At 43.8% G+C, this 13,062-nt stretch overlaps 1 long non-coding RNA gene across 1 annotated transcript; it reads right to left on the bottom strand.

The window, feature by feature from the left end:
* Positions 1 to 317: 317 nt before the first annotated feature.
* On the bottom strand, positions 318 to 6,624 carry LOC135812499 (uncharacterized). Its single transcript, XR_010552826.1, has 4 exons — positions 6,565 to 6,624; positions 1,429 to 1,486; positions 693 to 750; positions 318 to 383 (listed from the first exon to the last, which is right to left on the bottom strand). It is a non-coding gene; the product is annotated as an uncharacterized LOC135812499 (long non-coding RNA).
* Positions 6,625 to 13,062: the final 6,438 nt, after the last annotated feature.

The following is a 13,062-nucleotide window of genomic DNA, read 5'->3' as shown; positions in this document are numbered from 1 at the left end:
TCATCTCGTTGTGCAGCTGGACATAGACAAGTGCAGCAAGAAAAAGAGCCACATTCCTCTAAAGAACTTGCACAGGGCTGCTGGAAGCTGAAAAATAACCAATCTCACAGTTTGGGGCTTTTTACCCGTGAATCTTCACTTTGCGACTAAACTATTCACAGCAGTGCCAAATTTTTTGGGTCACTGAATGTGGGTGCCAGCGCCCTACAAGCAAACCAAAAATCAAATCAATGCGACCACTGACATTACAGCTGGGTCATGTTATAGAGAGGTACATTGAAATTCAAAGGTCAGAACAAATGGTCAAAATCCGACATTTTCTCACCTTTCTGCCCGTTCACAGCTCAGAAAATGACAAAGACCAGCCTCATCTCGTTGTGCAGCTGGACATAGACAAGTGCACCAAGAAAAACAGCCACATTTCTCTAAAGAACTTGCACAGGGCTGCTAAAAGCTGAAAAATAACCAATCTCACAGTTTGGGGCTTTTTACCCGTGAATCTTCACTTTGCGACTAAACTATTCACAGCAGTGCCACATTTTCTGGTTCACTGAATGTGGGTGCCAGCGCCCTACAAGCAAACCAAAAATCAAATCAATGCGACCACTGACATTACAGCTGGGTCATGTTATAGAGAGGTACATTGAAATTCAAAGGTCAGCACAAATGGTCAAAATCCGACATTTTCTCACCTTCCTGCCCGTTCACAGATCAGAAAATGACAATGACCAGCCTCATCTCGTTGTGCAGCTGGACAAAGAAAAGTGCACCAAGAAAAAGAGCCACATTTCTCTAAAGAACTCGCCCAGGGCTGCTGAGCCCTGAAAAATAACCAATCTCACAGTTTGGGGCTTTTTACCCGTGAATCTTCACTTTGCGACTAAACTATTCACAGCAGTGCCACATTTTCTGGGTCACTGAATGTGGGTACGCCAGCGCCCTACAAGCAAACCAAAAATCAAATCAATGCGACCACTGACATTACAGCTGGGTCATGTTATAGAGAGGTACATTGAAATTCAAAGGTCAGAAGAAATGGTCAAAATCCGACATTTTCTCACCTTCCTGCCCGTTCACAGCTCAGAAAATGACAATGACCAGCCTCATCTCGTTGTGCAGCTGGACATAGACAAGTGCAGCAAGAAAAAGAGCCACATTCCTCTAAAGAACTTGCACAGGGCTGCTGGAAGCTGAAAAATAACCAATCTCACAGTTTGGGGCTTTTTACCCGTGAATCTTCACTTTGCGACTAAACTATTCACAGCAGTGCCAAATTTTTTGGGTCACGGAATGTGGGTGCCAGCGCCCTACAAGCAAACCAAAAATCAAATCAATGCGACCACTGACATTACAGCTGGGTCATGTTATAGAGAGGTACATTGAAATTCAAAGGTCAGCACAAATGGTCAAAATCCGACATTTTCTCACCTTCCTGCCCGTTCACAGATCAGAAAATGACAATGACCAGCCTCATCTCGTTGTGCAGCTGGACAAAGAAAAGTGCACCAAGAAAAAGAGCCACATTTCTCTAAAGAACTCGCCCAGGGCTGCTGAGCCCTGAAAAATAACCAATCTCACAGTTTGGGGCTTTTTACCCGTGAATCTTCACTTTGCGACTAAACTATTCACAGCAGTGCCACATTTTCTGGGTCACTGAATGTGGGTACGCCAGCGCCCTACAAGCAAACCAAAAATCAAATCAATGCGACCACTGACATTACAGCTGGGTCATGTTATAGAGAGGTACATTGAAATTCAAAGGTCAGCACAAATGGTCAAAATCCGACATTTTCTCACCTTCCTGCCCGTTCACAGCTCAGAAAATGACAATGACCAGCCTCATCTCGTTGTGCAGCTGGACATAGACAAGTGCAGCAAGAAAAAGAGCCACATTCCTCTAAAGAACTTGCACAGGGCTGCTGGAAGCTGAAAAATAACCAATCTCACAGTTTGGGGCTTTTTACCCGTGAATCTTCACTTTGCGACTAAACTATTCACAGCAGTGCCAAATTTTTTGGGTCACTGAATGTGGGTGCCAGCGCCCTACAAGCAAACCAAAAATCAAATCAATGCGACCACTGACATTACAGCTGGGTCATGTTATAGAGAGGTACATTGAAATTCAAAGGTCAGAACAAATGGTCGAAATCCGACATTTTCTCACCTTTCTGCCCGTTCACAGCTCAGAAAATGACAAAGACCAGCCTCATCTCGTTGTGCAGGTGGACATAGACAAGTGCACCAAGAAAAACAGCCACATTTCTCTAAAGAACTTGCACAGGGCTGCTGAAAGCTGAAAAATAACCAATCTCACAGTTTGGGGATTTTTACCCGTGAATCTTCACTCACGACTAAACTATTCACAGCAGTGCCAAATTTTTTGGGTCACTGAATGTACGTGCCAGCGCCCTACAAGCAAACCAAAAATCAAATCAATGCGACCACTGACATTACAGCTGGGTCATGTTATAGAGAGGTACATTGAAATTCAAAGGTCAGCACAAATGGTCGAAATCCGACATTTTCTCACCTTCCTGCCCGTTCACAGCTCAGAAAATGACAATGACCAGCCTCATCTCGTTGTGCAGCTGGACATAGACAAGTGCACCAAGAAAAACAGCCGCATTTCTGTAAAGAACTTGCACAGGGCTGTTGAAAGCTGAAAAATAACCAATCTCACAGTTTGGGGAATTTTACCCGTGAATCTCCACTTTGCGACTAAACTATTCACAGCAGTGCCAAATCTTTCGGGTCACTGAATGTGGGTGCCAGCGCCCTACAAGCAAACCAAAAATCAAATCAATGCGACCACTGACATTAGAGCTGGGTCATGTTATAGAGAGGTACATTGAAATTCAAAGGTCAGCACAAATGGTCAAAATCCGACATTTTCTCACCTTCCTGCTCGTTCACAGCTCAGTAAATGACAATGACCAGCCTCATCTCGTTGTGCAGCTGGACATAGACAAGTGCACCAAGAAAAAGAGCCACATTTCTCTAAAGAACTTGCACAGGGCTGCTGAAAGCTGAAAAATAACAAATCTCACACTTTGGGGCTTTTTACCCGTGAATCTTCACTTTGCGACTAAACTATTCACAGCAGTGCCACATTTTCTGGGTCACTGAATGTGGGTGCCAGCGCCCTACAAGTAAACCAATAATAAATCAATGTGACCACTGACATTACAGCTGGGTCATGTTATAGAGAGGTACATTGAAATTCAAAGGCCAGCACAAATGGTCAAAATCCGTCATTTTCTGACCTTCCTGCCCGTTCACAGCTCAGAAAATGACAATGACCAGCCTCATCTCGTTGTGCAGCTGGACATAGACAAGTGCAGCAAGAAAAAGAGCCACATTTCTCTAAAGAACTTGCACAGGGCTGCTGAAAGCTGAAAAATAACCAATCTCACAGTTTGGGGCTTTTTACCCTTGAATCTTCACTTTGCGACTAAACTATTCACAGCAGTGGCAAATTTGTTGGGTCACTGAATGTGGGTGCCAGCGCCCTACAAGGAAACCAAAAATCAAATCAATGCGACCACTGACATTACAGCTGGGTCATGTTATAGAGAGGTACATTGAAATTCAAAGGTCAGCACAAATGGTCAAAATCCGACATTTTCTCACCTTCCTGCCCGTTCACAGCTCAGAAAATAACAATGACCAGCCTCATCTCGTTGTGCAGCTGGACATAGACAAGTGCACCAAGAAAAACAGCCGCATTTCTGTAAAGAACTTGCACAGGGCTGTTGAAAGCTGAAAAATAACCAATCTCACAGTTTGGGGCTTTTTACCCATAAATCTTCACTTTGCGACTAAACTATTCACAGCAGTGCCACATTTTCTAGGTCACTGAATGTGAGTGCCAGCGCCCTACAAGCAAACCAAAAATCAAATCAATGCGACAACTGACATTACAGCTGGGTCATGTTATAGAGAGGTACATTGAAATTCAAAGGTCAGCAAAAATGGTCAAAATCCGTCATTTTCTCACCTTCCTGCCCGTTCACAGCTCAGAAAATGACAATGACCAGCCTTATCTCGTTGTGCAGCTGGACATAGACAAGTGCACTAAGAAAAAGAGCCACATTTCTCTAAAGAACTTGCCCAGGGCTGCTGAAAGCTGAAAAACAACCAATCTCACAGTTTGGGGCTTTTTACCCGTGAATCTTCACTTTGCGACTAAACTATTAACAGCAGTGCCACATTTTCTGGGTCACTGAATGTGGGTGCCAGCGCCCTACAAGCAAACCAAAAATCAAATCAATGCGACCACTGACATTACAGCTGGGTCATGTTATAGAGAGGTACATTGAAATTCAAAGGTCAGCACAAATGGTCAAAATCCGACATTTTCACCCCGTTCTGCCCGTTCGCAGCTCAGAAAATGACAATGACCAGCCTCATCTCGTTGTGCAGCTGGACATAGACAAGTGCACCAAGAAAAACAGCCGCATTTCTGTAAAGAACTTGCACAGGGCTGTTGAAAGCTGAAAAATAACCAATCTCACAGTTTGGGGCTTTTTGCCCGTGAATCTTCACTTTGCGACTAAACTATTCACAGCAGTGCCACATTTTCTTGGTCACTGAATGTGGGTGCCAGCGCCCTACAAGCAAACCAATAATCAAATCAATGCGACCACTGACATTACAGCTGGGTCATGTTATAGAGAGGTACATGGAAATTCAAAGGTCAGCACAAATGGTCAAAATCCGACATTTTCACCCCTTTCTGCGCGTTCACAGCTCAGAAAATGACAATGACCAGCCTCATCTCGTTGTGCAGCTGGACATAGACAAGTGCACCAAGAAAAACAGCCACATTTCTCTAAAGAACTTGCACAGGGCTGCTGAAAGCTGAAAAATAACCAATCTAACAGTTTGGGGCCTTTTACCCGTGAATCTTCACTTTGCGACTAAACTATTCACAGCAGTGCTACATTTTCTGGGTCACTGAATGTGGGTGCCAGCGCCCTACAAGTAAACCAATAATAAAATCAATGCGACCACTGACATTACAGCTGGGTCATGTTATAGAGAGGTACATTGAAGTTCAAAGGTCAGCACAAATGGTCAAAATCCGACATTTTCTCACCTTCCTGCTCGTTCACAGCTCAAAAAATGACAATGACCAGCCTCATCTCGTTGTGCAGCTGGACATAGACAAGTGCACCAAGAAAAAGAGCCACATTTCTCTAAAGAACTTGCACAGGGCTACTGAAAGCTGAAAAATAACAAATCTCACAGTTTGGGGCTTTTTACCCTTGAATCTTCACTTTGCGACTAAACTATTCACAGCAGTGCCAAATTTGTTGGGTCACTGAATGTGGGTGCCAGCGCCCTACAAGCAAACCAAAAATCAAATCAATGCGACCACTGACATTAGAGCTGGGTCATGTTATAGAGAGGTACATTGAAATTCAAAGGTCAGCACAAATGGTCAAAATCCGACATTTTCTCACCTTCCTGCTCGTTGACAGCTCAGAAAATGACAATGACCAGCCTCATCTCGTTGTGCAGCTGGACATAGACAAGTGCACCAAGAAAAAGAGCCAGATTTCTCTAAAGAACTTGCACAGACTGCTGAAAGCTGAAAAATAACAAATCTCACAGTTTGGGGCTTTTTACCCGTGAATCTTCACTTTGCGACTAAACTATTCACAACAGTGCCACATTTCTGGGTCACTGAATGGGGGTGCCAGCGCCCTACAAGTAAATCAATAATAAAATCAATGCGACCACTGACATTACAGCTGGGTCATGTTATAGAGAGGTACATTGAAATTCAAAGGTCAGCACAAATGGTCAAAACCCGACATTTTCTCACCTTCCTGCCCGTTCACAGCTCAGAAAATGACAATGACCAGCCTCATCTCGTTCTGCAGCTGGACATAGACAAGTGCACCAAGAAAAACAGCCCCATTTCTCTAAAGAACTTGCCCAGGGCTACTGAACGCTGAAAAACAACCAATCTCACAGTTTGGGGCTTTTTACCCGTGAATCTTCACTTTGCGACTAAACTATTCACAGCAGTGCCACATTTTCTGGGTCACCGAATGTGGGTGCCAGCGCCCTACAAGCAAACCAATAATAAAATCAATGCGACCACTGACATTACAGCTGGGTCATGTTATAGAGAGGTACATTGAAATTCAAAGGTCAGCACAAATGGTCAAAATCCGACATTTTCTCACCTTCCTGCCCGTTCACAGCTCAGAAAATGACAATGACCAGCCTCATCTCGTTGTGCAGCTGGACATAGACAAGTGCTCCAAGAAAAACAGCCACATTTCTCTAAAGAACTTGCACAGGGCTGCTGAAAGCTGAAAAATAACCAATCTCACAGTTTGGGGCCTTTTACCCGTGAATCTTCACTTTGCGACTAAACTATTCACAGCAGTGCCACGTTTTCTGGGTCACTGAATGTGGTTGCTAGCGCCCTACAAGTAAACCAATAATAAAATCAATGTGACCACTAACATTACAGCTGGGTCATGTTATAGAGAGGTACATTGAAATTCAAAGGTCAGCACAAATGGTCAAAATCCGACATTTTCTCACCTTCCTGCTCGTTCACAGCTCAGAAAATGACAATGACCAGCCTCATCTCGTTGTGCAGCTGGACATAGACAAGTGCACCAAGAAAAAGAGCCACATTTCTCTAAAGAACTTGCACAGGGCTGCTGAAAGCTGAAAAATAACCAATCTCACAGTTTGGGGCTTTTTACCCTTGAATCTTCACTTTGCGACTAAACTATTCACAGCAGTGCCAAATTTGTTGGGTCACTGAATGTGGGTGCCAGCGCCCTACAAGGAAACCAAAAATCAAATCAATGCGACCACTGACATTACAGCTGGGTCATGTTATAGAGAGGTACATTGAAATTCAAAGGTCAGCACAAATGGTCAAAATCCGACATTTTCTCACCTTCCTGCCCGCTCACAGCTCAGAAAATGACAATGACCAGCCTCATCTCCTTGTGCAGCTGGACATAGACAAGTGCACCAAGAAAAACAGCCACATTTCTCTAAAGAACTTGCACAGGGCTGCTCAAAGCTGAAAAATAACGAATCTCACAGTTTGGGGATTTTTACCCGTGAATCTTCACTTTGCGACTAAACTATTCACAGCAGTGCCAAATTTTTTTGAGTCACTGAATGTAGGTGCCATGGCCCTACCAGCAAACCAAAAATCAAATCAATGCGACCACTAACATTACAGCTGGGTCATGTTATAGAGAGGTACATTGAAATTCAAAGGTCAGCACAAATGGTCAAAATCCGACATTTTCTCACCTTCCTGCCCGTTCACAGCTCAGAAAATGACAATGACCAGCCTCATCTCGTTGTGCAGCTGGACATAGACAAGTGCACCAAGAAAAAGAGCCACATTTCTCTAAAGAACTTGCCCAGGGCTGCTGAAAGCTGAAAAATAACCAATCTCACACTTTGGGGCTTTTTACCCGTGAATCTTCACTTTGCGACTAAACTATTCACAGCAGTGCCAAATTTTTGGGGTCACTGAATGTGGGTGCCAGCGCCCTACAAGCAAACCAAAAATCAAATCAATGCGACCACTGACATTACAGCAGGGTCATGTTATAGAGAGGTACATTGAAATTCAAAGGTCAGCACAAATGGTCAAAATCCGACATTTTCTCACCTTCCTGCCCGCTCACAGCTCAGAAAATGACAATGACCAGCCTCATCTCCTTGTGCAGCTGGACATAGACAAGTGCACCAAGAAAAACAGCCACATTTCTCTAAAGAACTTGCACAGGGCTGCTCAAAGCTGAAAAATAACGAATCTCACAGTTTGGGGATTTTTACCCGTGAATCTTCACTTTGCGACTAAACTATTCACAGCAGTGCCAAATTTTTTTGAGTCACTGAATGTAGGTGCCATGGCCCTACCAGCAAACCAAAAATCAAATCAATGCGACCACTAACATTACAGCTGGGTCATGTTATAGAGAGGTACATTGAAATTCAAAGGTCAGCACAAATGGTCAAATTCCGACATTTTCTCACCTTCCTGCCCGTTCACAGCTCAGAAAATGACAATGACCAGCCTCATCTCGTTGTGCAGCTGGACATAGACAAGTGCACCAAGAAAAAGAGCCACATTTTTCTAAAGAACTTGCACAGGGCTACTGAAAGCTGAAAAATAACAAATCTCACAGTTTGGGGCTTTTTACCCTTGAATCTTCACTTTGCGACTAAACTATTCACAGCAGTGCCAAATTTGTTGGGTCACTGAATGTGGGTGCCAGCGCCCTACAAGCAAACCAAAAATCAAATCAATGCGACTACTGACATTACAGCTGGGTCATGTTATAGAGAGGTACATTGAAATTCAAAGGTCAGCACAAATGGTCAAAATCCGACATTTTCTCACCTTCCTGCCCGTTCACAGCTCAGAAAATGACAATGACCAGCCTCATCTCGTTGTGATGCTGGACATAGACAAGTGCACCAAGAAAAACAGCCACATTTCTCTAAAGAACTTGCACAGGGCTGCTGAAAGCTGAAAATTAACCAATCTCACAGTTTGGGGCTTTTTACCCGTGAATCTTCACTTTGCGACTAAACTATTCACAGCAGTGCCACATTTTCTGGGTCACTGAATGTGGGTGCCAGCGCCCTACAAGCAAACCAAAAATCAAATCAATGCGACCACTGACATTACAGCTGGGTCATGTTATAGAGAGGTACATTGAAATTCAAAGGTCAGCACAAATGGTCGAAATCCGACATTTTCTCACCTTCCTGCCCGTTCACAGCTCAGAAAATGACAATGACCAGCCTCATCTCGTTGTGCAGCTGGACATAGACAAGTGCACCAAGAAAAACAGCCACATTTCTCTAAAGAACTTGCACAGGGCTGCTGAAAGCTGAAAATTAACCAATCTCACAGTTTGGGGCTTTTTACCCGTGAATCTTCACTTTGCGACTAAACTATTCACAGCAGTGCCACATTTTCTCGGTCACTGAATGTGGGTGCCAGCGCCCTACAAGCAAACCAAAAATCAAATCAATGCGACCACTGACATTACAGCTGGGTCATGTTATAGAGAGGTACATTGAAATTCAAAGGTCAGCACAAATGGTCAAAATCCGACATTTTCTCACCTTCCTGCTCGTTCACAGCTCAGAAAATGACAATGACCAGCCTCATCTCGTTGTGCAGCTGGACATAGACAAGTGCACCAAGAAAAAGAGCCAGATTTCTCTAAAGAACTTGCACAGACTGCTGAAAGCTGAAAAATAACAAATCTCACAGTTTGGGGCTTTTTACCCGTGAATCTTCACTTTGCGACTAAACTATTCACAGCAGTGCCACATTTCTGGGTCACTGAATGGGGGTGCCAGCGTCCTACAAGTAAATCAATAATAAAATCAATGCGACCACTGACATTACAGCTGGGTCATGTTATAGAGAGGTACATTGAAATTCAAAGGTCAGCACAAATGGTCAAAACCCGACATTTTCTCACCTTCCTGCCCGTTCACAGCTCAGAAAATGACAATGACCAGCCTCATCTCGTTTTGCAGCTGGACATAGACAAGTGCACCAAGAAAAACAGTCCCATTTCTCTAAAGAACTTGCCCAGGGCTACTGAACGCTGAAAAACAACCAATCTCACAGTTTGGGGCTTTTTACCCGTGAATCTTCACTTTGCGACTAAACTATTCACAGCAGTGCCACATTTTCTGGGTCACTGAATGTGGTTGCTAGCGCGCTACAAGTAAACCAATAATCAAATCAATGTGACCACTAACATTACAGCTGGGTCATGTTATAGAGAGGTACATTGAAATTCAAAGGTCAGCACAAATGGTCAAAATCCGACATTTTCTCACCTTCCTGCTCGTTCACAGCTCAGAAAATGACAATGACCAGCCTCATCTCGTTGTGCAGCTGGACATAGACAAGTGCACCAAGAAAAACAGCCACATTTCTCTAAAGAACTTGCACAGGGCTGCTGAAAGCTGAAAAATAACCAATCTCACAGTTTGGGGCTTTTTACCCTTGAATCTTCACTTTGCGACTAAACTATTCACAGCAGTGCCAAATTTGTTGGGTCACTGAATGTGGGTTCCAGCGCCCTACAAGGAAACCAAAAATCAAATCAATGCGACCACTGACATTACAGCTGGGTCATGTTATAGAGAGGTACATTTGGGGATTTTTACCCGTGAATCTTCACTTTGCGACTAAACTATTCACAGCAGTGCCAAATTTTTTTGAGTCACTGAATGTAGGTGCCATGGCCCTACCAGCAAACCAAAAATCAAATCAATTCGACCACTAACATTACAGCTGGGTCATGTTATAGAGAGGTACATTGAAATTCAAAGGTCAGCACAAATGGTCAAATTCCGACATTTTCTCACCTTCCTGCCCGTTCACAGCTCAGAAAATGACAATGACCAGCCTCATCTCGTTGTGAAGCTGGACATAGACAAGTGCACCAAGAAAAAGAGCCACATTTTTCTAAAGAACTTGCACAGGGCTACTGAAAGCTGAAAAATAACAAATCTCACAGTTTGGGGCTTTTTACCCTTGAATCTTCACTTTGCGACTAAACTATTCACAGCAGTGCCAAATTTGTTGGGTCACTGAATGTGGGTGCCAGCGCCCTACAAGCAAACCAAAAATCAAATCAATGCGACTACTGACATTACAGCTGGGTCATGTTATAGAGAGGTACATTGAAATTCAAAGGTCAGCACAAATGGTCAAAATCCGACATTTTCTCACCTTCCTGCCCGTTCACAGCTCAGAAAATGACAATGACCAGCCTCATCTCGTTGTGATGCTGGACATAGACAAGTGCACCAAGAAAAACAGCCACATTTCTCTAAAGAACTTGCACAGGGCTGCTGAAAGCTGAAAATTAACCAATCTCACAGTTTGGGGCTTTTTACCCGTGAATCTTCACTTTGCGACTAAACTATTCACAGCAGTGCCACATTTTCTGGGTCACTGAATGTGGGTGCCAGCGCCCTACAAGCAAACCAAAAATCAAATCAATGCGACCACTGACATTACAGCTGGGTCATGTTATAGAGAGGTACATTGAAATTCAAAGGTCAGCACAAATGGTCGAAATCCGACATTTTCTCACCTTCCTGCCCGTTCACAGCTCAGAAAATGACAATGACCAGCCTCATCTCGTTGTGCAGGTGGACATAGACAAGTGCACCAAGAAAAACAGCCGCATTTCTGTAAAGAACTTGCACAGGGCTGTTGAAAGCTGAAAAATAACCAATCTCACAGTTTGGGGAATTTTACCCGTGAATCTCCACTTTGCGACTAAACTATTCACAGCAGTGCCAAATTTTTTGGGTCACTGAATGTGGGTGCCAGCGCCCTACAAGCAAACCAAAAATCAAATCAATGCGACCACTGACATTACAGCTGGGTCATGTTATAGAGAGGTACATTGAAATTCAAAGGTCAGCACAAATGGTCAAAATCCGACATTTTCTCACCTTCCTGCCCGTTCACATCTCAGAAAATGACAATGACCAGCCTCATCTCCTTGTGCAGCTGGACATAGACAAGTGCAGCAAGAAAAAGAGCCACATTCCTCTAAAGAACTTGCACAGGGCTGCTCAAAGCTGAAAAATAACGAATCTCACAGTTTGGGGATTTTTACCCGTGAATCTTCAATTTGCGACTAAACTATTAACAGCAGTGCCAAATTTGTTGGGTCACTGAATGTGGGTGCCAGCGCCCTACAAGGAAACTAAAAATCAAATCAATGCGACCACTGACATTACAGCTGGGTCATGTTATAGAGAGGTACATTGAAATTCAAAGGTCAGCACAAATGGTCAAAATCCGACATTTTCTCACCTTCCTGCCCGTTCACAGCTCAGAAAATGCCAATGACCAGACTCATCTCGTTGTGCAGCTGGACATAGACAAGTGCAGCAAGAAAAACAGCCACATTTCTCTAAAGAACTTGCACAGGGCTGCTGAAAGCTGAAAAATAACCAATCTCACAGTTTGGGGCCTTTTGCCCGTGAATCTTCAATTTGCGACTAAACTATTCACAGCAGTGCCAAATTTGTTGGGTCAGTGAATGTGGGTGCCAGCGCCCTACAAGGAAACCAAAAATCAAATCAATGCGACCACTGACATTACAGCTGGGTCATGTTATAGAGAGGTACATTGAAATTCAAAGGTCAGCACAAATGGTCAAAATCCGACATTTTCTCACCTTCCTGCCCGTTCACAGCTCAGAAAATGACAATGACCAGCCTCATCTCGTTGTGCAGCTGGACATAGACAAGTGCACCAAGAAAAAGAGCCACATTTCTCTAAAGAACTTGCACAGGGCTGCTGAAAGCTGAAAAATTACCAATCTCACAGTTTGGGGCCTTTTACCCGTGAATCTTCAATTTGCGACTAAACTATTCACAGCAGTGCCAAATTTTTTGGGTCACTGAATGTGGGTGCCAGCGCCCTACAAGGAAACCAAAAATCAAATCAATGCGACCACTGACATTACAGCTGGATCATGTTATAGAGAGGTACATTGAAATTCAAAGGTCAGCACAAATGGTCGAAATCCGACATTTTCTCGCCTTCCTGCCCGTTCACAGCTCAGAAAATGACAATGACCAGCCTCATCTCGTTGTGCAGCTGGACATAGACAAGTGCACCAAGAAAAGCAGCCGCATTTCTGTAAAGAACTTGCACAGGGCTGTTGAAAGCTGAAAAATAACCAATCTCACAGATTGGGGAATTTTACCCGTGAATCTCCACTTTGCGACTAAACTATTCACAGCAGTGCCAAATTTTTTGGGTCACTAAATTCTTGTGTCAGCGCCCTACAAGCAAACCAAAAATCAAATCAATGCGACCACTGACATTACAGCTGGGTCATGTTATAGAGAGGTACATTGAAATTCAAAGGTCAGCACAAATGGTCAAAATCCGACATTTTCTCACCTTCCTGCTCGTTCACAGCTCAGAAAATGACAATGACCAGCCTCATCTCGTTGTGCAGCTGGACATAGACAAGTGCACCAAGAAATAGAGCC

Source organism: Sycon ciliatum, chromosome 3 (assembly GCF_964019385.1).
Source record: "Sycon ciliatum chromosome 3, ocSycCili1.1, whole genome shotgun sequence".
In the NCBI taxonomy this organism is placed as follows: domain Eukaryota; kingdom Metazoa; phylum Porifera; class Calcarea; order Leucosolenida; family Sycettidae; genus Sycon; species Sycon ciliatum.
This window is presented reverse-complemented; position numbering and strand designations above follow the sequence as displayed.